This window comes from Cryptomeria japonica, chromosome 4, assembly GCF_030272615.1.
Source record: "Cryptomeria japonica chromosome 4, Sugi_1.0, whole genome shotgun sequence".
Lineage (NCBI taxonomy): Eukaryota > Viridiplantae > Streptophyta > Pinopsida > Cupressales > Cupressaceae > Cryptomeria > Cryptomeria japonica.
Window position 1 is genome coordinate 228,220,980 of NC_081408.1, and position 23,358 is coordinate 228,244,337.

Below are 23,358 nucleotides of genomic sequence, written 5' to 3' on the forward strand. Positions count from 1 at the left end.
TCCCAACCATCTTCTATTTCATTTGAAACTTCAGTAACTCTACCTACCATTAGTGATATTTGCCGGTGTGCAGTGGAAAAAACTGTCCAGTTGGCCTGAGCTATCAAATCATCAATTTCCTTAGGTGAGTTGATCGGGTATACTGCAAGTAATTTTTCTATTTTAATTTTCTTATCCAACTCAACTATTCCTTGCCTTCTGGCCTCAAGTCTTTTATATAATTCATCAGAAATTTCATTTAGGACTTGCATCAAAAACTTTTTATACATGTCCATGTGTAATATAACACTTTCCTTGACTTGTCCTTTCTCATCATCTGATAGGGTGTCATAGATTTTCCCTATGTTTTTCAATTTACCTTCCTCTATGATCTCATTCAGTAATGTGTCAAAAGGGGCCAAGTCAGTGTTTGTCTACTTCTTCTTTTTGGGGGTCAGCTTTTTCTTAGGTGTGGCTTTCTTGACTGGAGACCTCACAGCTTGTTGATTTTGTCTTGTCCTTCTAGGTGAAGGAGTGGATACTGGTGAGGGGTCTCTTATCCTAACAACTCTTTTTAAAGTTGTTGGCATATCTCCTTCTAAGGAGGTATCTACCGGTGATAGATGAGTTTCAGGCTGTTGGGCTACCAACTCTTCTTCTGTTATGCCGGTTTTCTTTAATACATCATCTTTTATGGCTTTTGCTTGCCTCGTTCCTTTCCTCACAAATGCCTTAACTTTATTTACTCTCTTTTTAGATTGAATTTGACTTTCGATGGTCTCAGCACTACCAAATACTTCTTCCTTTGGTTCATTGGGGGCTTCTAGAAGTGCTTTGGCATAAGTTTCCACTATGTGGTCATCTGTTTCATACCCCATCTCTGTAACCCAGATTGTTCTTGGGATGACTGCTTCCATCCAGATCTCATCCTTTTTTATTACAAAGCATATATCATCCTTGTATTTGTTGACAATTTCTTGTGATAGTCTGACTCTTTTATTCATTCTGACCTTTAGTGCTTGAAAATACTCATTGATATTCTTTTCTCTATTTTCACCCATGTTGTTGAATAAGTCAGACAATTGTCTTCCTACCGGTATGTCAAATCCAAAATCCTTATTGCCTATACCGGGAGCCTATTTGGTTATATGTAACATTAAGCATACAAGCAAATTTCCAAATCTAAAGGTTCCTTTCTTATCCTTCTTGATTTTTGCCAAATTGTCAATTAACTCATCTTTTAACCATTCACAGATATCAATTTTTACATTGTCCTTAACCATGTCATAAGCACTTTTTATGCATAAACTGGAAACAGAGTTAAGCCTATTTGCATGAGTTGCTTTGTAACCTATAATCATGCTAATGAATCTCACATTTGTATCGGTCACATCAATAACCCTCAATGATCTTTTGTCGGATGTTACACCAGTTAATTTCATTACTAGGTCATTGGAGACCTTCTTGGTTTTGTCGGGTCTGGTACCGGTGGAAGGTAGCCCTGTTACTACTTTCATAGCTACCTTTGTAATTTTATGCACTAAGTCAAGCCAAAAGAATGAGCCATGTACCCTGCTAAGAACTATCCTAACCACTTCCTTGGGAAATTCAGGAATGCAGAGGATTTCAGTGAATCCTAGTGTTTCAACAATTTTATGTTCAGGTTTCACATTTCTGGCATTGTCACATATAATAGATTTATACATGTTTTTGATTTCTTCATACCTAATTCCTCTATGTTGCAATGAATATACATTCTAGGGTCTTCTGCATAAACAACACCCTTTGGAATTTGGGAAAAAGCACCTGTGTTGTCATCTTTCTTAGCTACCTCGGGAACTAGCTGAAACACGGGCCAAGGTCATTTTATAACCTTGACTACTATAGGGTTTGCTATCAATTCAGGTGCAGAGGAGGATGCCATGATGATAAATACCTTTTTCTGCCTTTGGATGGATTGATTGCTGAAGTGCTTTGCCTCTTTGCTCAGAATGCCTTAGCTCGGAAATCTTCACGCTCTCTAAAAGTTTGAATTCATGGTGAAATGAAATGGAGCCAAAAACCTTATTTTATAAAGTCTTTTCTGCTACCTACCACATTAATTGTTTGCTGGCAATGTATTAACTCAACTTTATTTGTCGGTAATGAAGGATTTTCAACTTCTTTTCTCTAATCGAGGGAATAATAGCACATGTGTCATTAAATTGCCAAACCCTCAAGATAATTTTCTTCAATTTGATGAAGAACATCTTGCCGGTGGAGCATTGCTCTGTCCTGCCGGTGGAGCATCATATTGTCCTGTCGGTGAAGCATTTGTTGGTTCTACCGGTGGAGGAGTAACCCCAATATTTAGATCACCTTTTCTAATCCATTGCTTTGAAAATTCTTGCTTAACCTCTTCAACCTTTTCTTTACCTTTCAAGCTAGTACTTTTGTTATCTACCAGTGTACCTTTACTTCTACAAAATTTAGCAATATGACCAATCTTGTTACATGCATAACAAGTTACATTATTTTTCTGAATAGATTTCCCATAACCTATGCCAGTTTGTGTTCTGCATTTATTTGATAAATGACCAAATCTTCCACAAACATAACATCCTACATTCATTCTGCAATTTTTAGAGTTATGACCAATTTTGTTGCATTTGGTGCATTGACCGGTGGGAGGATTGATGTTCTGATAATTCCTAGATCTACATTCATTTGCCCTATGACCATATTTATTATAGTTAAAGCATTTTCCATTGAATTTGTAAGTATTAGAGGGTCTTACTGGTTTGCTTTGATCCTGGGTATTTGCAGTACCGGAGCTTTCTCCAACTTCAAATCCAACTCCAGAAGTGTCACCTTTGGGTTTTTGATTCTTCAATAAGGTACCAAGTTCTTCTGAGCTTTTCTTGAATTTTTCTTTGTGTTGATTTGCAGTTTCCAATTCCCTTTCCAAGATCTCTTTTTGTCTCATTAGTTCATTCGAGTCATTTTGAGTATGCATCAGATCTGTCTTCAACATGTCATTTTCATAGCTAAGTCTTGTGTTCTCATTTGCTACATCACTTAGTCTTTTGGTCAATTCTTCTTCATTCTTCTTTCTGTCCTCAATCTCTTTGCAGAATCTCATAGTCATATCCTGCATTTCATTTTTTGTTGTCATGATCTCTTGTTTCAATTTGCTTATCATATCATTTAGTGATTCCTTTTCATCATTTTCATTTTGCAATTTTTCACAAAGTTCTCTTCTCTTGTTTCTTGTAACAATAAGATTTTCTTGAAGTGCCTGAATAATGTCCTGAGCTGCTTTTAAATCATCTTCTAATTTGATATTTTTCAACTTCTCTGCATCATAGTCAGTAAGAGCTCCTTCAAGTTGCTTCATTGGATTTTCCATCTTTACCAGTGTCAAGATCTTCCTCAAGCTGTTAGGCTTCTGAAAAATAGAGGACCAGGCTCTGATACCAATTGTTAGGGTTCCCACAGATACTGAGAGGGGGGGGTGAATCAGTATCTAATCGGTAATGAAATTTTCTTAAAACTGAATATGCAGAATATAAAGTAACAGTATACCGGTATGCAAGAATTAATGCAAATAATAGAATCAAAAGCATCCACATGAAAAGAACACCATAACACAAGATGTTTAACGAGGAAACCCGGTGTGGGAAAAACCTCGGTGGGATTTGTGACCCACAATATTCACTTACTAGCCAATAAGAGAATATTACTTACAATAGGGGCCTACACATGCAGGAAGGCCAACTACCTAGAGCTCACTGCTCAATAAGAAGTCACACTAACTTACAATGAGGATTTACACAAATCCAATATTCTGTACTACTTTACAATAGCATCTTCAATGCCAGATTCAGTACCAGTTCTTTCTCTGTTCTTTACATATACCCTTGACCTACAATTCGCACATTAGGTCTACCTTATAATTTATTTATTGCTTTCTATCCATATCCTACAAATGCCTACAATGATCTCTTTTATATAGAAGAGTCATTTTACAATTTGCCAAGTCAGCTTACAATGATAAACAAAATATTACATATCAAAAATCCTATCGACCTCTGTGCCGGTATACATATTTCCTTCTATGTTGGTATACATCTTTTGTGCCGGTGTCGGTGTAGATTGATTTTGTTGATGCCGAAGCACTATTTTGTTTGAGTAAAGCTTTGCCGGTATAATGTCTTGCCGGTGCCATAGGATTGCAAGGTTCCCTGAGTAATGCTTTGCCGGTGCCATAGGATTGCAAGGTTGCCATCAATGACAAAACCTTCAATCACACACAATGTCTCATTGGAGTGTCCATATGCCAACATATACCATGTTTTTACAACACATAATTATTGTTTCCTAAATGAGTTCAAACCCAAAACTTGGTAAATTTGAAATTCAAATCTTCCCACACTTTCTCTGCATGCTCTCCATCATTCTTTCTAGTAATTCATCATTATCTGCCACTACAACTCATAATTTTAGCAACTTCTAGGTAGTGTTCTACCTTTTTAATGCGAACCATAAAATCTACACAAATCTTGCCTTAACTTTTTGTTACCTATTGTAAAATTTGCTAGCAGTTTGTTTGATTGATATCTCACCTTGACTGACTGACCTTTGGTCATCGCATCTATCTTACTAGTTACTATTCTGAGCTTCTCGGTGGATAGCATTCTTTCAACTTGTATCACCAGTTCACCAGTGTAACTCTTCATCTTTTGTCACTGGTCACTTATCATCAAGAAGACCGATCACCTATTTGTCCAGAGTGTATTGTGTTAGGTCCCGGGGACAACTAAGAGTGGGGGGGTGAATCAGTTGCCAAATAAATTCAAACCAAAAAAAACTTAACCAACTTAATGCTTAATACCAGTAAACTAGTTCAATATGTCGGTAGACAGTTTTAATAAGTAATTGCTATACCGGTAAGGATTAGTGCATGAAACATAAAGACAAAGTCATCCACAACACATAACACCAATATTTGTACGTGGAAACCCTGTAAGGGGAAAAACCATGGTGGGAAACCTTACCCATAATCAAATGACACTACTGCAGATAGTAAGTGTACATAAATAGGGTCTACACATGCAGAAAGGCCAAGCACCTAGAGCTCACTGCTCAATCACAAAATGGGAGTCACACTGACTACAATTGGATGGTTAAATCCAATAAGAATGTACTGCTAAAATTAGCATCTTCATATGCTGGATTCAGTACCAGTGTAGTTCTGATTGTCTTCACAAAAACCCTCCTTCAATCTTCAAATGATGTCTACATGTATAGCTCTGCCTATTCTAGCATATACCTTCACACAATCTTTTTTCGAATTCCACATTTGATCTTACAAATAAGATCTTACATTTATACCATAACCTAAGACCAATTTTAGTAGGTCAGCTCTACAAGATATTACAATAAAATTAATTTACATATCAATTAATACCCGATGCAATAACTGATTCAATATGTCAGCTTAATGTATTTACAACAATAATAAGTCATCTCAATAGTGTGCCATGTTGATCTGGAAAAGATAAACCTGCTGGTGTAACCTAGACCTATTTGCCAGTAATAGCAAATATGCAAATGCTAATGTACCAATAAACAAAACTCCAAGACAAAGTGTCCACACAATGTCTTCGACATAACCAAGTGTTTTCCATGTCATTCCAAGTGTCGGTGATCATTATATCTTGCCGGTATACCAGATACCCGTGACTGTGCATGAGTCACTTGCTTGTCAGTGAATGTTGCTGATTCTCCAAAGTGCCAAAGTTGATAAGTGTTTAGTAGGTGTTGACATCAATGACAAAATCATACCAAAATACCAACATATCGGCCATGGATAAGACTACTAAATTGCAATCTGCATCACTTCTTGTGACCGCAACATCCTTTCAACTGCCAATTTCAAAAACTGATCTCAACATCTATCAGATGGTCGACTAATCGATCATCTTCTTTGTTTATCCTTCAATTGATTAGTCTTCAATCAACACATTGATTAAGTGTGTCAATAATGCATATTAGGGAAGCATTGAATCCTTCATACTAATTGCAGCCATGAATAAACTATTGAGGTTTACGACACCTTCTTGCCTATGAGCTTGGCCTTATTCACCAGTTAGTGTTAGTCATCAATGACAATACTAACTGATGAATCAGTTCTGCCAACACCATCAATTATGCCAACAAGTACCTTCCCTTTTCTCTATCTCAGCCTGGTGGAGACTCACCAGTTTGTAAATAATGAGTCATGTCTTTGACCCAACTTGAATCAGCATTTAAAGGTGCATCATACAAAAACAAAACATTCGTTTCTCAATGTTTTGCGTCATTCAGAGCTGTTGCAGCAAGCTGCTCACACAATCCCTTTCCCTTGACTGATTTTGTTATCTGGATATCTATATCATACTCCATGACTTAAGTAGCCCACCTACTCTTTTCTCACTCAAATCCTTGGTTAATAATAACTCCTTCACACTTGGGTGAGTCACCATTAAGTGAATCTTATTGTTAGAGATCATGTATCTGAATTTCATTAAACTTCTAATGATTGAAAGAACATGGTTTTCTACAAAGCTATATATCTATTCATACTCCTTTAAACCCTAGCCAAAGAAGGCAATAGGTTGCTCAAAGCCTTCAACATTCTGTTGCACTAGCATAGAAAAAATAGTGTCCATACCTCCATAAGAATAAAGGATGAAGTCCTTGGAAATGTCTGGATTTATCAAAGTTGGTGCAATAGACAATGCTTCTTTGATGGCCTAAAAATCATCTTTTTCCTATCTAATCTAGCTAAAAGTTATTGTTTTTCTTAACATTGTAGTTAGAGGTTTGAATAAATTAGCAATATCTTGTATAAACCTTCTAACAAAATTAATTATGCCTATAAAACTTTGTAGTCCCTTTTTGTGATTGGGTAGAGGAAGATCTAAAATAGCTTTTACTCTTTATGTGTCAATTGAAATACCCTGTTTGTACACAATACGCCCCAATATCTTACCCTCTTGCACAACAAAAATACATTTTTTTAGATTTAGGGAAATGCCATACTTCTTGCACCTCTCAAAGGCCTGCTTCAAATGAGACAAGTGAAAACATAATTATGTCGTCCAGATAAACTAGTACCAACTTATACCTCAAACCTTTAAAGGCCATATCCATAGACTTTTGGAAGGTTGATCCAACATTAGAAAGACAAAAAGACATTCTCTTGTAAACCATGGTACCCCATTTTGTTGTAAAAGCAATTTTATGTTTGTCCTCATTCTTGACCTGGACTTGATAATATCCAGAATAGCCATCAAGGAGAGAAAATATTTTAGATCCTACAACCACGTGCAACATCTGCTTCATAGAAGGTAGTGGTTAATGATCCTTTAGAGATGCTTTGTTCAGGTCTCTAGAATCGACACACAACCTACTTTATCCATTTTTCTTCCTCACACAAACAAGGTTAGAGACCCAAGATGTGTGTTTGATAAGGTAAATGATGCTTCCTTCAATTAACTTGGTTAACTCTTTAACCATCAAAGGCTCAAGTTTTGGATTTTAGGGCCTTTCTTTCTATTTGATAGGCTTAGCCCCTAGTTCTAACTGTATGGTATGCTAGGATATATGAGGGTCAAAACCCTTTAAATTTGAATACTCCCAAGAAAACACATCATGAAACTCTTGACACAAAGAAATAAAAGCTTGCTTCTCATCAAGGGAATAAATCTTGCCAAGTTTCACCAACTTATCCTTGAATATCTCCAGCTCTTCATAATGCTTCTGTTTGATCTACATACCAACTTTAATCTTTTTTTAGCTAGTCATCGGTGTTGAAAATATATTCTAAGGTCACAAGACCTTTTAGTAGCTTGTTTCTTATTAACTGAATAATTTTCTCATCATAATTATGCTTCAACTTTTCTTGGTTAGTGATGGAAAATTGATCCTCTTCAAGAAAAAAACTAAGGATCTGATCATCACTCTCAAAAACTTTCTAGTTGACATTATTATCAGGGATAGAAGTTCTGACAACTATCTTAACATACTATGAAACCTTCTCTTTGCAAACCATATCAAGAATGTCAAACTGAGCTCCAATTGTAGATAACCTATCTACATGTTTATTTTCACTTCTAGGAATAGGCACTATGTTAAATGCTTCAAACTCCTCTATAGCATCCCAAAATCGGTTCTTATAAGCCTTACGAGTGTCATTTTTTGTAACATTAACATTCCTTACTTGATTTATAATGAGCTCATTATCACTATGCACCTTCAAACAACTAACTTTCCTCTTCCTTGCCCATTCTAGTCCCTAAATCATACCTTCATATTCAGCAGTATTATTAGTACAAGAAAAGGCAAAGCGGAAAGCTGAAAAGTAGTGCGAACCCTATGGGGACACACACATTGCACCCCCTAGCTCCATGACTGTTCCAAGAGCCATCAAAGTACATGTGCCATAATTCATCTTATTGTTATGATATACTTTCTCCCTTTTTTCTCAATGTTAGGAATTTCTATTTCAGGTTCATACAAAACATAGTTTCCGAAACTTGTATTCTGAATGTACTTATCTGGGTTATCAATCATATTCTTTATTGCCCACTCATTCAGAAGTAGCTCAGGAACACTTTCTGACCGCAACTCATTAGCTGCAACAAGTTCATTCTCTTGGGGAATGGTTGTGTTGATATTAATTGCAGATGGTATATATGGCTCAATATGGTCTTTGGCAAGGGAATCTTATTTAATAGTTACCTTAATACCATATCTAGTCCTAAAAAACATTTGTGTCCAATCTAATGATAGATAACCTCCAATTTTGGCAGTGAAGTCCCTTGATAAGCATAAGGAGAAGTAAGGGGGAAGATCAATGATAAACACCTCTTGGGGAATGGATAAATTTGGGCAAGCATGCAATGTTAAACCCATATCCTTAATTACCCCTATGGTCTTTATTGTTGTCACATCTAACTACAACACTCCTTTCTCTGAAGGTTGGTAAGTCAATCCTAAAGTATCAGCAATTTGTCTTGGCTTGACAGAACTACCTACCCCACTATCTATCATGCAATTGTGGACTAACTTATCCTCAATGATCAGAGATAAATACAAAGGACGTGGCTTCACATCTTTATCTACTTCTTTACTTGCTAACTTACTTTCCTGAGGGTTATTAGTCAACACAGCCCTATCCTAACCCATTGGGGGTCCTTTGGATTCTTTCAAATCTTTTAATGCTAGTTGTAGTATATCTTTCTGATCAAGAATAGATAAGGAGTCCCATGTATACATAGTTATGTTCATTTTTTTAATATTTTAAACATTTTTTAAGGGTAAATTTGGACTCACCTTTTGATGGGTTCTTACACCAGCATCGTCAACTTGCAAATGGGTCTGCTCCTTGGTAGCTATCTGAGTGTTTCTCTGTAGGATGTGAGGCATTTTTGATGTAGATGGTCATGTAATTACTTCTTTCTCTTTATCAGATGCTTGTTCAATTTCAAAAGCTCTTTTTTTCAATCTAGTGTTAGGAGCAACTGGAGTATCATTTGCATTGATTCCGTAAGAACTCCTCTGCCTACCAATTTAGAAGAGTAGTGTCATGTGTAGGATGTTCTTGCTGATGTGAAGCTCCATCATAAGGAAGGTTAGGCTTTGAACTTTTTGTACTTGAAATATTTGTAGCATTCTACACCAATAGCCTGATTGATGACACCATTTGAACATGTCGCTTGGTCATGAGGCTAACCACAAATAAAACACCATTCATAATCAACAACAAGATTGTTTTGAATAGGTACAAGGTCTTTTACTGCATTGATAGGTGTTGGATTATATGTTTGAAAAGGCCTTTGATTCACATTATGTCTTGGACCTTGATAATTTCCTTGAAAGAAAGGCCTATTGTCCTAGTACTACTATTGTTGACCTTCAAAAGGCTGATTTGAAGCCTGATTTATTGTTGATAAGGAGGTCTGTTACAAGACTGATGCTTTTCTAAGTTGACCAACTTGTTACCAGAAGTGTAAAGTAGGATTTTGATCTCTTGTAACTCTTGGGATGAGCCTAGAACAACTTCTTCTTGAGTTATAGTAGTCTGAGCAGCTGCTCGTAATAAATGGCATCACTAACAAAGGTGAAAATGATGGAATGTGCAAAGTCATGTTGGGTTGAACTTCTGGAGATATGGGCATAGGAGGTCTGGGAGAAATCTTCCTAGCCTGAATTAAGATATTCTTTGCCTTAATGGTTGTCTCATATGCATCAGCCAGCAAAACTCCTCCCACTAATTGAATCATCACTACTATATTACTATTAAGGGTTCTTAAGTAGTAGAGAAAAGTGTATTCAAGAGATGACTTAATAGTGGCAGGAATTATGTCCCAAGTCCTTTGGAAATGAAAATTAAAATCAGACATCTATTCTTGAGAAGACCTCTTAACAATTGTAAGTTTCTTAACAAGGGACATATGATGAGACTTGTCCTTGAACTGATTGTGCAACTTCTCCCCTAAGTCATCCCATGTTGCAACTGAGCCAACTGTTAGGCCCCTGAACCATTAAAAATCCTTACCCTTAAAAGAAGAAGCATGTAATCTTAGGGGTACATTTTCCAGAGTGACATGATGTACTCCACAAAGAGAGGCAATATCTTTGGCATGCTCTATGGGAGTGGTTTGATCCTCCCCTGTAAAGAATGGTGGACTCTTTAGTGCAGCCATGGGAATATCATCGTGTTGTGTAAGATTTAAAGGGCTTCCTCCATTAAATGCCACAAAAGGAAATTGTCTATCCATAGGAAAAACTAGAGTTGGGTTAACATGAGATGGAACAATAGGTAAGACAATTGATAAGACAAAATGAATTGTTGGCTTGAAGTTGGGTGGTGTTGACTGCACTCATTTGGACTACTCACAAGTTCTTTTTGCACTCCTTCTTATTCTTTTAGGAGGTGAAAGTTGTAGATAATCAAAGGATGAAGAGTTGCTTCTTGTTTCCAGCCTTCTCATAAGCTATAAAATGCACTAAATCCGCTCACAAAAATTAGAGTCACAAAATGTGCTTTAATCGCCTCTTAAAGGCTTAAAATCTATTGGTTTCACATCAAAACCAACAAAACTTAAAAAATCTCTTTACTATCTTGTTTTGACGCTCCCACCGGGCATGCCAAAAAAATTTCTCAAAATTTTTCACCCAATCTAAGTTATAACAGAACTTAGAAAAACTCTAGAAACATGTGATAATTCCAAGGTTGTGGGTGAACTATATTTGGAATAAACCCTCGGATGAGGCCGACTCCTAGCTGGTTATCACTCTAAAACTACCGATTTGTCAAGGAAAAGGAAAAGAGGTAAACTGAAACATAAAAACTTTACAACTAATCTCTAACATTAACACTAACTAGGTGATACACCAACTAAAAATAACTTATGATACTCAGAAAATAATAACACTTGGACACCAAAAGACAGTTTGTGAAATTCACATGACTTGTTTTAATCATGCACATGCATCAATATTTCACAAGAAGGTCCAAATACTTGCTTGCTCGAATACGGGAAAGGGAAAATCTCACAATTAGGAGCTTACAATATCCACTTGACACTACCTGCAACTCGAACATTACACTTATCACAGGTGAGGTATGAAAAACAATGAGATAAAATATGAGAGGAAAACAAAAAGATTTCACTAACAAATTTGGTCAATCATGCCATTACACAACCCTGCAAATAACAAGAAGATGATAATACTATCAAAAAGGATCTCCAAGGCAATATTTGTATACCATAATATGAGTTACAAAATAAAAATATATCAAACTAACCTTATGACTGCAAAATAGTCACTAAGTTTCTCACGTTTGCATCCAATATCTAGAACTAACTCAAAAATGAGTTTCAATTAGGAATATATCCCTTCTTACTCCCTCCAAAAATCCATAATAATAGGAACCTCCAACAAACTAGGGTAAGATTTATCTAAAAATCTTTAAATCTAGGGCCTATATTCTCTCCATAAAGCCTCCAAATGAGTGAAAATTTCCATCTTGATCCTATCCAAACATAATTTCTAAGAAATGTGCTCCAAATAATTCGACATGTGCTAAAATCCCTCTCCAAATGATAACAACTCACAAAAAATCCTAAAACCTCTCCTAGATTGACTAAGTCACTATTTTACATTAAAATTATAACAAAATGGGAAAAGGTTTATAATGATACCTTAATTCCACTTGTCTCAATTACCAACTAAATGAAAAATAGAAAACATAAAGCCTTCATAAGTCGACATGAGACTTAGACAAAGTCAGTGCATATTTCATAAAGTCTCATAAATCCTCCTTCATTTGCTCCATATGTGCAAAGTGGCCTTAATCCTCCATGAATGATTTCTTAAAATAAGGTGATATGACACACGACTCATGTTCGAAACATTTTATGTCAATCATAAGGAAATAAAACCACATATGCATGGACTCCCTTTGTTAACCACATACAAGTGGTAACACTTGGCATATTCAGGAGAACTAAGACCGTGGATTTTGATTACTTCAAAAACATTTTAATAAAACAATGCCATAAAATACTGCATAGTTAACTTAGGGTAAAGGAAACCCTAAACAAAGAAGTGATGAAGATTTTATTTTCATTTTGTTGTTGAAGCTTCTCAAGGAAGCTATAGGCCATGAAGGGTTTGGAACCCTAGCTACCTCTGTGCACACAACCACCATAAGGAAACCCTAGCCATCTCGCAATAGTATTCTCTATTACGAGCCACCACCATGAAGGCTTCTAGATGGAGATCTCATGTAGATCTATTATGATGATTTTGCAGAGAAATTTTTCTTCGTGCTGAAAAACTCTACAAATAATATCATGTCACTTTAATATCTTAATATTTTTCTCTGATTAGCATGAATACTTTGAGACTCTTTAAGTCTAGAGTTTTTGTCATATGAATATTTTGGTGACAGATACAAACATCAACACCAAAATTGTTTTTTCATCTGATTATTCATTCAACATGACTCTAATCTTAAATGACCTTAAGGCAAAATACAATAACTGCACATTTCACTTCCATGTTAGGCTCAACCCTTATGGGAGCCACATTTTACACCACATGCTGAAAATGAAAATGATCACACCTATAGCTTCACATGAAAAAAATATGTTAGCAATAAAATGGCTCCTCCCCTTTCAGTTATGATGATATTTAGTTTGGTTCTGATACTAATACATCTAGGAGCTAGCATATGAATGCATCTGTAAATGTACATGTGAGGGATGTAATCATTCATTGCTTAGAACAATTGTTCTAACTCATTGCTTTCACCTAATGCAGGAAACTAGAGGACATGTAAGGATCAAGAAGCTACAGGAACAAGGCACAACAACTGACAGCAGAGTCAAACCAACAGTACCAGTCATTCAAGAAATGACTAGCTACCTCTCATTACATTCTCTTTCTTTACATTTACTCATTTGTTCATAATTGAGCCTCTATTTGTATCATATGAGCAAAGTCAGTCTAACGGCTTTTTGTGTGAGACACATGTATTTATATCACTCAATATAGATTACATTTTTTTAAAAAGGTTTAAACAATCTTTATATTTCATTCACCTACATGAATGGAATGTTGTTATGGTCTATGTAATCTATTAATAAGCTATTTTCATTTGAATGACTGAAAGTAACCTAGAAGGTTAAACAAAAATGCACCATTTGCTTGGAAACTTTAGTGGCTCTACCTAATTGAGCCTGTAGGTTAAAATCCGGTAACAGATTCCTTTAAAAAAATCATTCACTGATGCATATACCTTAATAACCAGAATGAGACAAGGGTCAATCAAACCCATAAATATGATCCAAAAACACAAAAAACCTTGCACAAAAAACTCCAAACTCCAAGATACGAATTCCACACACACCACATATACTGAACTAGAATACATGAAAGATATAATAGGTATAACTGAAATAGATGATATTGGAACACACAATTGATATCGAGACAAATGTAAACCTAACTCAGTATTCCGGAGATGAGGATCTACTGGAAATGACTCTAGTAGATTACTTACACCTTACTACTTTATATCCTATAGCAATACCAAAAATTGTCCACATCATCTACATATATCATCCAGACCAAACCAGATAACTGATTTCACATCAATGAAAATACTAACAATATTCACACATGTTAACAAAGTTTATAGATGTGATGTATTTGGTTAAAAAAAAATTGTTGTTGTTATTTAAGTTAGTTTTTAGTCCTCTAGGATTCCTTACTGGGGCATTATAATTCCTTCATCAATCCTTTTATCAACCATTATAGTCCTGAGGTATATCTCCTAGCATTAACTTTAATATTTACATTATTCATTTTAAGGTTAATTCCTATACTAGGGTTTGATCTAAGGAAAACCCCTATCCATAACCCTTTCTTCTCTTTCTGTGTGCAGGGACTAGGTTTAGTAGATGTACTAAGGAATTTTGACAAAGTTGACAATGACGTACAATTTCAACTTTTGGTAGAGTGAAATTCAGAGGACCAACGCAAATTTGTACTACCTAATCATGAAAGATTAGCCTGAACTTTTAGGAACATGTCTTTAATCTCTTCTTTTTGTAGGATTCTAGTCTATGGCTCTATGAGACATCTGTAGCATTTTGTTTTCCTCAATTTACTTCAATTACATTTTATTTTTTCCCAATTTCACAATTTGCATTCCATTTGAAATAGAAAATAGGAATCAAACAATAACTAATGAATCTAATTAAAATTTATCCCCTTTACCTATTTGTATTGTGGCTAGATCTATTGGATCGACTCCTATGTCAATGTATTGTTAATTTGGGTAGGTAGTGGAAAGGGTTATGGATAGGGGTTTTCCTTAAGTAAAACCTTATTATATGAATTAACCTTAAATTCAATAATGTAAATATTAAATTATATACTAGGAAATATACCTCAGATGTGTAATTGTTGATAGGGGGATTGCTAAGTTAATTATAAAGCCTCACTAAGAAACCTGAAAGGACTAAAAACTAAGTAACTGAAATAGCAACAACAATTTTCTTTAAACAAAATACATTTGATTGAAGGGACAAGCATACTGAGGGGGGGGGGGGGGGGTGAATCAGTATTCCCACAAATTCTAAAACTTTATTACTAATATTAAACCATTTACTGATATATCAATTTCATTAAGCATATCAACATCAAATAATAAATGAAAACACAACCACAAATGAAACACCAAAATTTATACATGGAAAACCCAAATGGGAAAAACCACTGAGAGTGTTATCTCTCAAGAGAATATAACTAGTTAAATGGTGTTTAGAGAATGAGGTGGTTCACTACCAAATTACAAAAATATCTCATTCCCGGAATACTCATTGCAAAAGCTATAATGAACTGAGAAAAATTGCATCTCCAGATGCATAAAATCAATTATAGGTTAAGATCAAATTACAACCCATAAAACCTACAACAAATCTAGTAAAATTTCTTTATACTATTGATTGCAACCACCTACAAGAGATCTAGTAAAGGATTAATGCACTGCTCGACCAGACTAGTTGCTTGCAACAAATCTAGTGAAGGATTACTACAACACTGTCTGCACTCTAACTCTTGTTCAACTACTTTACCATCTATAACTCATACTTCACACTCACTTCTCCTTATCACCACACTCACATCTCATACATGCATATGATAAGCACTCATACAGTTATATATATATATATACTAGAAATCTTACACATCAAGATAATATGTTGGCCAAAAATAAGTAATATGCTACTCGAATCAACATGTTATCCAATAAAGAATTAAACAAAAATATGATAACCAAGTCAGCCTCTGCAGGATCTCTACATGATTCATTCATCGATGGATATACCTTAATTACTGGAATGAGACAAGAGTGAATAAGACCCATAGATATCGACCCAAAAACACAAAACCCCAAGCATGACAACTCTAAACTCCAAGATACGAATTCCATGCATACCACAAATACAAAACCACAAGACATGAAAGTTACAATAGGTATAACTGAAATTTCTGATACCGGAACACACAACTGATATTGGGACCAATATAAACATAACTTAGGATTTTAGAGATGAGGATCTTCCAAAAATGAATCAGGTAGATCATTTTACATCTTATTGCATTATATCACATAGCAATACAAGAAACTAAACACATCATCTGCATATATCATATGGATCAAACCAGATAACTGGTTTGACATCAATGACAACAATGACAATATTCATACATGTCTAACAAAGCTTATAGATGCAATGTATTTGGTTAAAACAAATTATTGTTGTGATTTTAGTTAGTTATATTTTAGTCCTTTGGGGTTCCTTAGTGGGGTATTATAATTGCATGATCAATCCTTCTATCAACCATTACAAATCTGATGTATATCTCCTAGCATTTACTTTAATATTTACATTATTTAATTTAAGGTTAATTCCGTTAAACAATTCAGATAATCGAAAGACAACTAAGAGGGGGGGGGGTGAATCAGATGTCTTAGATTAGAAGAACATTCAACAATTAAAACTTTAATATGGGAACCCAAAATAATAATACTGGAATAGCAGTTAATCAGTTAAGCATAAACAATAATCACATAATAAAGCCATCCACACAACACCAAGATTTGTATGTGGAAAACTCGGTAAAGGGAAAAACCACGGTGGGAAGCCTACCCATAGTCAGATAATACTTTTGCAGTAAGTATGTGAATTACAATGAGTGGGGCTGCACTTGTAGGAAGGTGAACAACCTAGACCACACTGCTCATCACAAAAGGAGCCTTACTGACTACATATAAATCCAGACTACAATCAAGAGAAGTGTTGAACTGCAAAAGATATCATCTCCTATGCCTGAATACAGTTTTGGTTAAGCTCAATACCGGAGGACTAATCCTCTTACATAAACCCAATTCGATCTTCAATGATCTACCAACTCCTTTTCCTGAATGATATTACATTTATTTGCACATTAGATTCCTTGACCATGACCTCTTACATTAACTATGATGATCTACAATGAGATCTTACATCTATTTATACAAAACCCTAGACCATAAATAATCAGGTCGGGCACTGGACAATAAACCAATTACATAATTACAAACCATGTCAACCTTAGACCAAACAAATAATATCAACACAGAAGACATCCCAAAAATACATCAATAGGTCCTATCCACACATTACATTAAAGTCGGTCCATAACCTCGATCATTTGGGACCAAGTATAGGTCCACATGCTTCAACAATGATCTCCAACAGCCAAGTCTTGAACATGGTCACCAACAACATCTTGAAACTCCATCAGAAGATGCACCAACGCTACTTATGCAATTCATCAAATATCTCCACTAAAAGCTCTACCGGTGAAAACCTCACCGGAACTAGAAACCAATGTTCTAAGCAAGAAGGATAGCATCCTATCTCCAGGCCAAAAGCAACTGACCAAATACGAGTATAAGTATCATGAACAATCCAATTCCATCACCAGATTATACCGAAGTCTACCGGATCATGTTAGATCCAATTTAACTAGAAACCACTCAACCTAGTGGGACTAGAAAGGTGTCAGTAAAGCATCCAGACAACTAGTGTTGACATCAATGACAAAACATCAATGCAACACATAATAAATTCCACCAAATAGCCAACAAATTCCTATACTAGGCTTTGACCTAATGCAAACCCCTATCCATAGCCCTTTCTTGACTTTCTATGTGTAAAGAATAGGTTTGGAGATGTACTCAAGAATTTCGATAAAGTTGACGATGATGAATAGGTTTAGCTTTCGTCAGAGTAAAATTAAGAGGACTAAGGAAAATTTGTACTACCTAGTCTTGAAAGATTACCCTGAACTTTTAGGAATAAGTCTTTAATCTCTTCGTTTCCTTAGATTCTACTCTATGGCTCTATGACATATTTGTAACATTTTGTTTTCATCAATTTACTTAAATTATTCTTTATGTTTTCCTCAAATCACAATTTGCATTCCTTTTCAAGTAGAAAGTGGGAACCAAACAATAACCAATCAATCTAGTTAAAATATTAGCTCTTTACCTATTTGTATTGTGGCTAGATCTATTGGATCACCCCTCTTTGAATGCATTGTTAATATGCGTAGGTAGTGGTTTTGTTAGCTTAAATGGCAATACCTTAATTCCAAATTACACCAACACAACTGCATCCAATGAAGATACATTTCACAGTCTTGTTCTCCATCTTTTTTCACTTCTCCTTTGGCACATGGGCATATGCCTTGTAACGAAAAAATCTAAGATGTTCCAATGAAGGCTTTTGACCCAACCATGCCTACATAGGAATTTTTTCAACAAGAGTTAATGTAGGATACCTATTAACTAGGTAGAGATTAGGGGCAATAGCTTCAGTCCAAGAACTTTTTTTCTAGACTAGCACCACTCAACATACTCCTAGCTTTCTCAATTAGTGTCTTGTTCATTATTTCTGTAGCTCCATTCTATTGTGGAGAATATGGATTTGTATTATATCTATGAGTTCTATATTCTTTATATAATCTATGAAAATAATTAGAGGAAAAATCACCACTATCATTAGTCCTTAAAAAACTTATTTTCTTCCTAGTGTACAACTCAACCATTGTTTTATATTCTTTAAATGAACTCAAAACTTAATATTTAATCTTCAAAAAATATACTCATGTCTTTCTATAATTATCAATAAATAAATGTTCATAATATATGGTTTTTGTAATGCAAGAAATATTGACAAGACCAAATACATCATAGCACCTCTAACCATTTTGCATTGTGTATAAAAAAACTCTACTTATACACTCGCATCTATTAGTTTGGTTACAAACAACAAGTTTTTAGCTGATCTAGGGATATGCAGCACACAACTAATCCTTTTTATTATACCATTAGGAAACCTGATTCTTACTTTACCATGACCAATAATATCTAAATGAGAATCATTACCCAGTTACACGTTACTTTCATTAAATCCATCATATTTAGAAAACTAATGAGTATTGTAAGTCATGTGAAAAGATGCACTTGACTCAATTAACCATCCATCATTTCCTACATGAGTGGCCAAATCTACAATGAATGCATCACCATCATCTTGCTCAGACTCAGAGCTAGAATCAAGCTTCATATTTTTCTTCTTTTCTTCTTTGCAATCCTTACAAAAGTTTCATGATTTTCCACAATTCTAGCAAATGACACTAGACTTTCTAAGAGTTTTGGATCTTCCTCTACAGTTGAGCTTGTCATCTTTCTCATTATTCTTGGCCTTTTTCCTAGGTTTTTCAAAAATAGTTAGGAATTATTTTGAACTAATGTATACCTTTTTTTGCATTTCCTCACTAAGTAAGGCACCCACCACATCTTTAGACTTGAAAATAAAATATTTACTATTGATAGCCATAATAAGATAATCCCACAAATCCAACAAATAACAAATAAAAATCTAACATTTCTCCTCCTCATTCATCTTGACACCAACATTTACCAATTAAGCTACCAATATATTGAATGGTTCTAGGTGGTATTAAATATATCCACCCTCTTCCATTCCCAAGGAATACAATTTCTTCCTCAAGAAAATTTGATTCAATCAATTTTTGGCTTGATACATCTCACTAAGCTTATTCCATAGCTTCTTTGTAGAGGCCTCTTCATGGACATTGATTAGAATAGAGTCTTATAGACACAATCTAATTAGGCCCTTATATTTATGGTATATAACATTATACTAAGTAGTAGTATCTAAAGGTCTTGAGACATTCATATCAATAATATCCCATAGATCTCAATCTATTTACAAATCCTCAATCTTCAGCTTGCACATCTCAAAATTACTTCCAAACAATTTCCCCACCTCTATTCTCCTTGGCGAACTTGTCATCTAAAAATTATTAGAACAAGATAAAAAATTATCTTATGCATAGGCTCCCATTCAATTCTGGATTCGTTAAATGAAAGGTGATCAAGCTCCAATAATACTTGTAAGAAATTTAAGTTGAAGAACAATTCCTACACTAACCTTGAGATGAGGGTATGAATCATAAGATTTTATAGATCTTTACAATAGTACAAAGACAACAAAAATAAACATAATTAGAATGCATACCACAACACAATGATTTGCGTGAGGAAAATTGTTTTAGGAGAAAAAACCCACACTCTAAAAGCTTCCCAATATATTATTAACAACTTAATAATAGAATATACTTGTACAGAAATCTTTTCACAAGAGTATCATTAACCAAAGATTCAAATGTAACTTAATAGCTATATTAATTTTACACATAACCTTCATCTCATGCACCTCATATATATGAGATACTATAAATGAAACCATCAAATGGTATTAGAAAACCATGGGCTAAAACTACTCAATACAGTAGCACTCATGCTATCTCCAGTTCTAGATTCCCTATGATGCATGTAGTCAAAACACACATCAACATATGTACCTCCCTTTTATAGCTCATTTATGTGTTTGATGCATTCTTATATTTTCTATATCCGGAGACCCAACTTTTGGAGGCCATTTTAACTAGGTTCCAAATTGATGAACTGTTTGAAGTACCCAAAACCTCACAACATTCTCTATGAATCTATAATGCACAACATTAGTTGCATATACTTTCAAGCTTCTTTAGAGCCTTTAAAGCCCTCAAAATTGACTTCAAAACTTTCATTCACAACTTTCCGAAATGAAAATATCAATATATTTAAATCTAAACATGATCTTGCCACCAAAATTTATTGGCATGCTTATCTAGCCAGTCTAAAGCTTTAGGGAAAATTTCAGACCGATTTATGCCAAAAAAAAAACATACTAAAAATAGTAACCTTATGTATATGCAAGGTTGAGACACCATTTTCCTAACACTCATACCCAACACAATAAAAATGCCTCAAATCTATACTGTCATGCCACCACATGGGTGCTATACTTTTGGTACTCATACCCATCATACAAACTCCCCCATACTCCCCCAAATCTCCATACTGAACACATGGTATGGATTATCTCATTGTGAAAACCATATCTTCCTAACACCCATCCCAAAACACACCATGATACACAACAAAAGATACAACACATATATCATATAAAAAAACATTAGACATTCATAATAATATTTGAACATTCTCATAACCATGAAAAAATAAATATCTGACCATATGATGGCGGAATGGATAACCTACCTAAAATGATCTTGTTCTCTTGATGGAGTATTAAGTGCTATGCAACAGCCCTCTTCCAGCTCTTCCTTTCCATCTTCACCTCCTATCCTTCTAAATACTCCTAACCCCTAGTCCTATGTCATAGAAGGTTAAAGATACATGAAAAAAGGTTAAAATGACTTGGAAATTTGTATATGAACATAGGAAAAACATTGAATTCAAATAATATAAATATCTCAATCCCTATTGAACATCTTGACATGTCATATCTAGACAACGTATGTATCATAAATTACACATTACGTGTACATAACTGACATATACAAATTATTTGATGCCACATTTACACTTCATAATATGTAACACATAAGAATCAACCTTAGTCTTTCCATATAGGCTATATCAAACATTTAAGTCTCAACACAATGTCATCCCACTGAATTCCCATCCCATTGGTCATGGTATACCTACACACTAGATAGAAATGTTAGCCCAACTTGATAACTAATATATTTGAAGTGATAAAATAGTCAAACAAAAAATGTATAATCATATCCATCCAGTCTTATCATATACTTAAGTCTATATTTTAACTTCATAAGTAATCAATACTAGCATAAAACATATATTTATAATTATCCACATGATCATAATCATTACCCATATAAGCACAAAACATCATGATAATAACTACACCACATACATCATAAGAATTTTTTCATCAAACCAAGTAATTAATGTCATCCATATAATCAAACTATGATCCTCCTTGAGTATGCATAAGATTAGTGTTTAACTAGGTACCAAATTAGAGTAAAGTCGCATAAAATAATAACATCATCATGAAAAATTTCCCAATGTCATATCAAAGTGATCAAAATATAAATAGTATTCTCTGACTAGTGGTGGAAATCCCATCCTCTCCCCTATGATTGGACTTCCTCCTTGAAGTCCTCAAAAAGGTGCAAATAAAATGTCCTCAATCATGCAATGTCCTCCCAAATGGCAACAACCTCAAAATATTTATCCCACTAGAACAAGACCTAGTCCAACTCTTATCCTAAAATGGCCTATGTCTAATGTCACAAAATATGAATGGACTCTAATGTCAACTAGTCATTTGAATCCACCTATAAGTTATTCTATTCTAAGATGTGAGACACGTAATGAACATAATTTTGCATATCAAAAACATGAAAAATATTATGGATACACTAGAGGGTAGATGGAAATGATAGATAATAGGTTGTTTGTCCTATATGATCCAAAATCTCAAACCATCTCACAAAGTGAGGCATGGATCAATCTCTTGTGGATGTACTCTCAAAAAGAACTTATTGCAAACTAAGAATCTCCTATATATCCCCTTAGCATCTGCATATTTTCTTTTAAGTTTGTGAGCATCCTACAACCATTTCCTATTTAAAATAACTTAGCTCTCCATATCCTTTCCCCAACACTATCCGAACTCAATGGAGTCTTGCAAGGTCTAAGATGTTGTGTGTAGAAAGGTATCATTCCATGTAAACCCTAATGACTATTGTTATAGGAAAAATCTACCAAAGGTAAATACTCCTCCCATCTAGATTATTGATCCAGGAAATAAATTTGCAACAGGTGCTCTAACACCTTATTTATCCTCTCTTTCTAGCCATTTTCCTTTTGGTGATATGTGATACTAAAATTGAGCTTAGTGTCCATAGCTTGTTGTAGCACTCTCAAAAATTCTAATTTAAGTATGTAATCTCTATCATAAATAATCTTATGCGGAACCTCAAGCAAGCTTGACAAAATCCTTGAAAAAGACTTTATCCATTGTTTCTACTATGTAAGTAGTATGAACTAGGTAGAAGTATGATACCTTTCTCAAATTCTAAATTGTTACCATTATAGTATCATGAAATCACAAAGACAAAGGTAAACTAATTATAAAATATATAAAAATGGTATCCCATTTACACTAAGGGACCCCATGAAAGAATAGAAGTTATATTGGGTGTTGGTATTCAACCTATAATATTTGGTACTCTATAAAATAAAATAAAAAAACCTATGATATCCCATTGCATACCTACCCAATAATAGAGCTAACAAATATTTGCATGCAT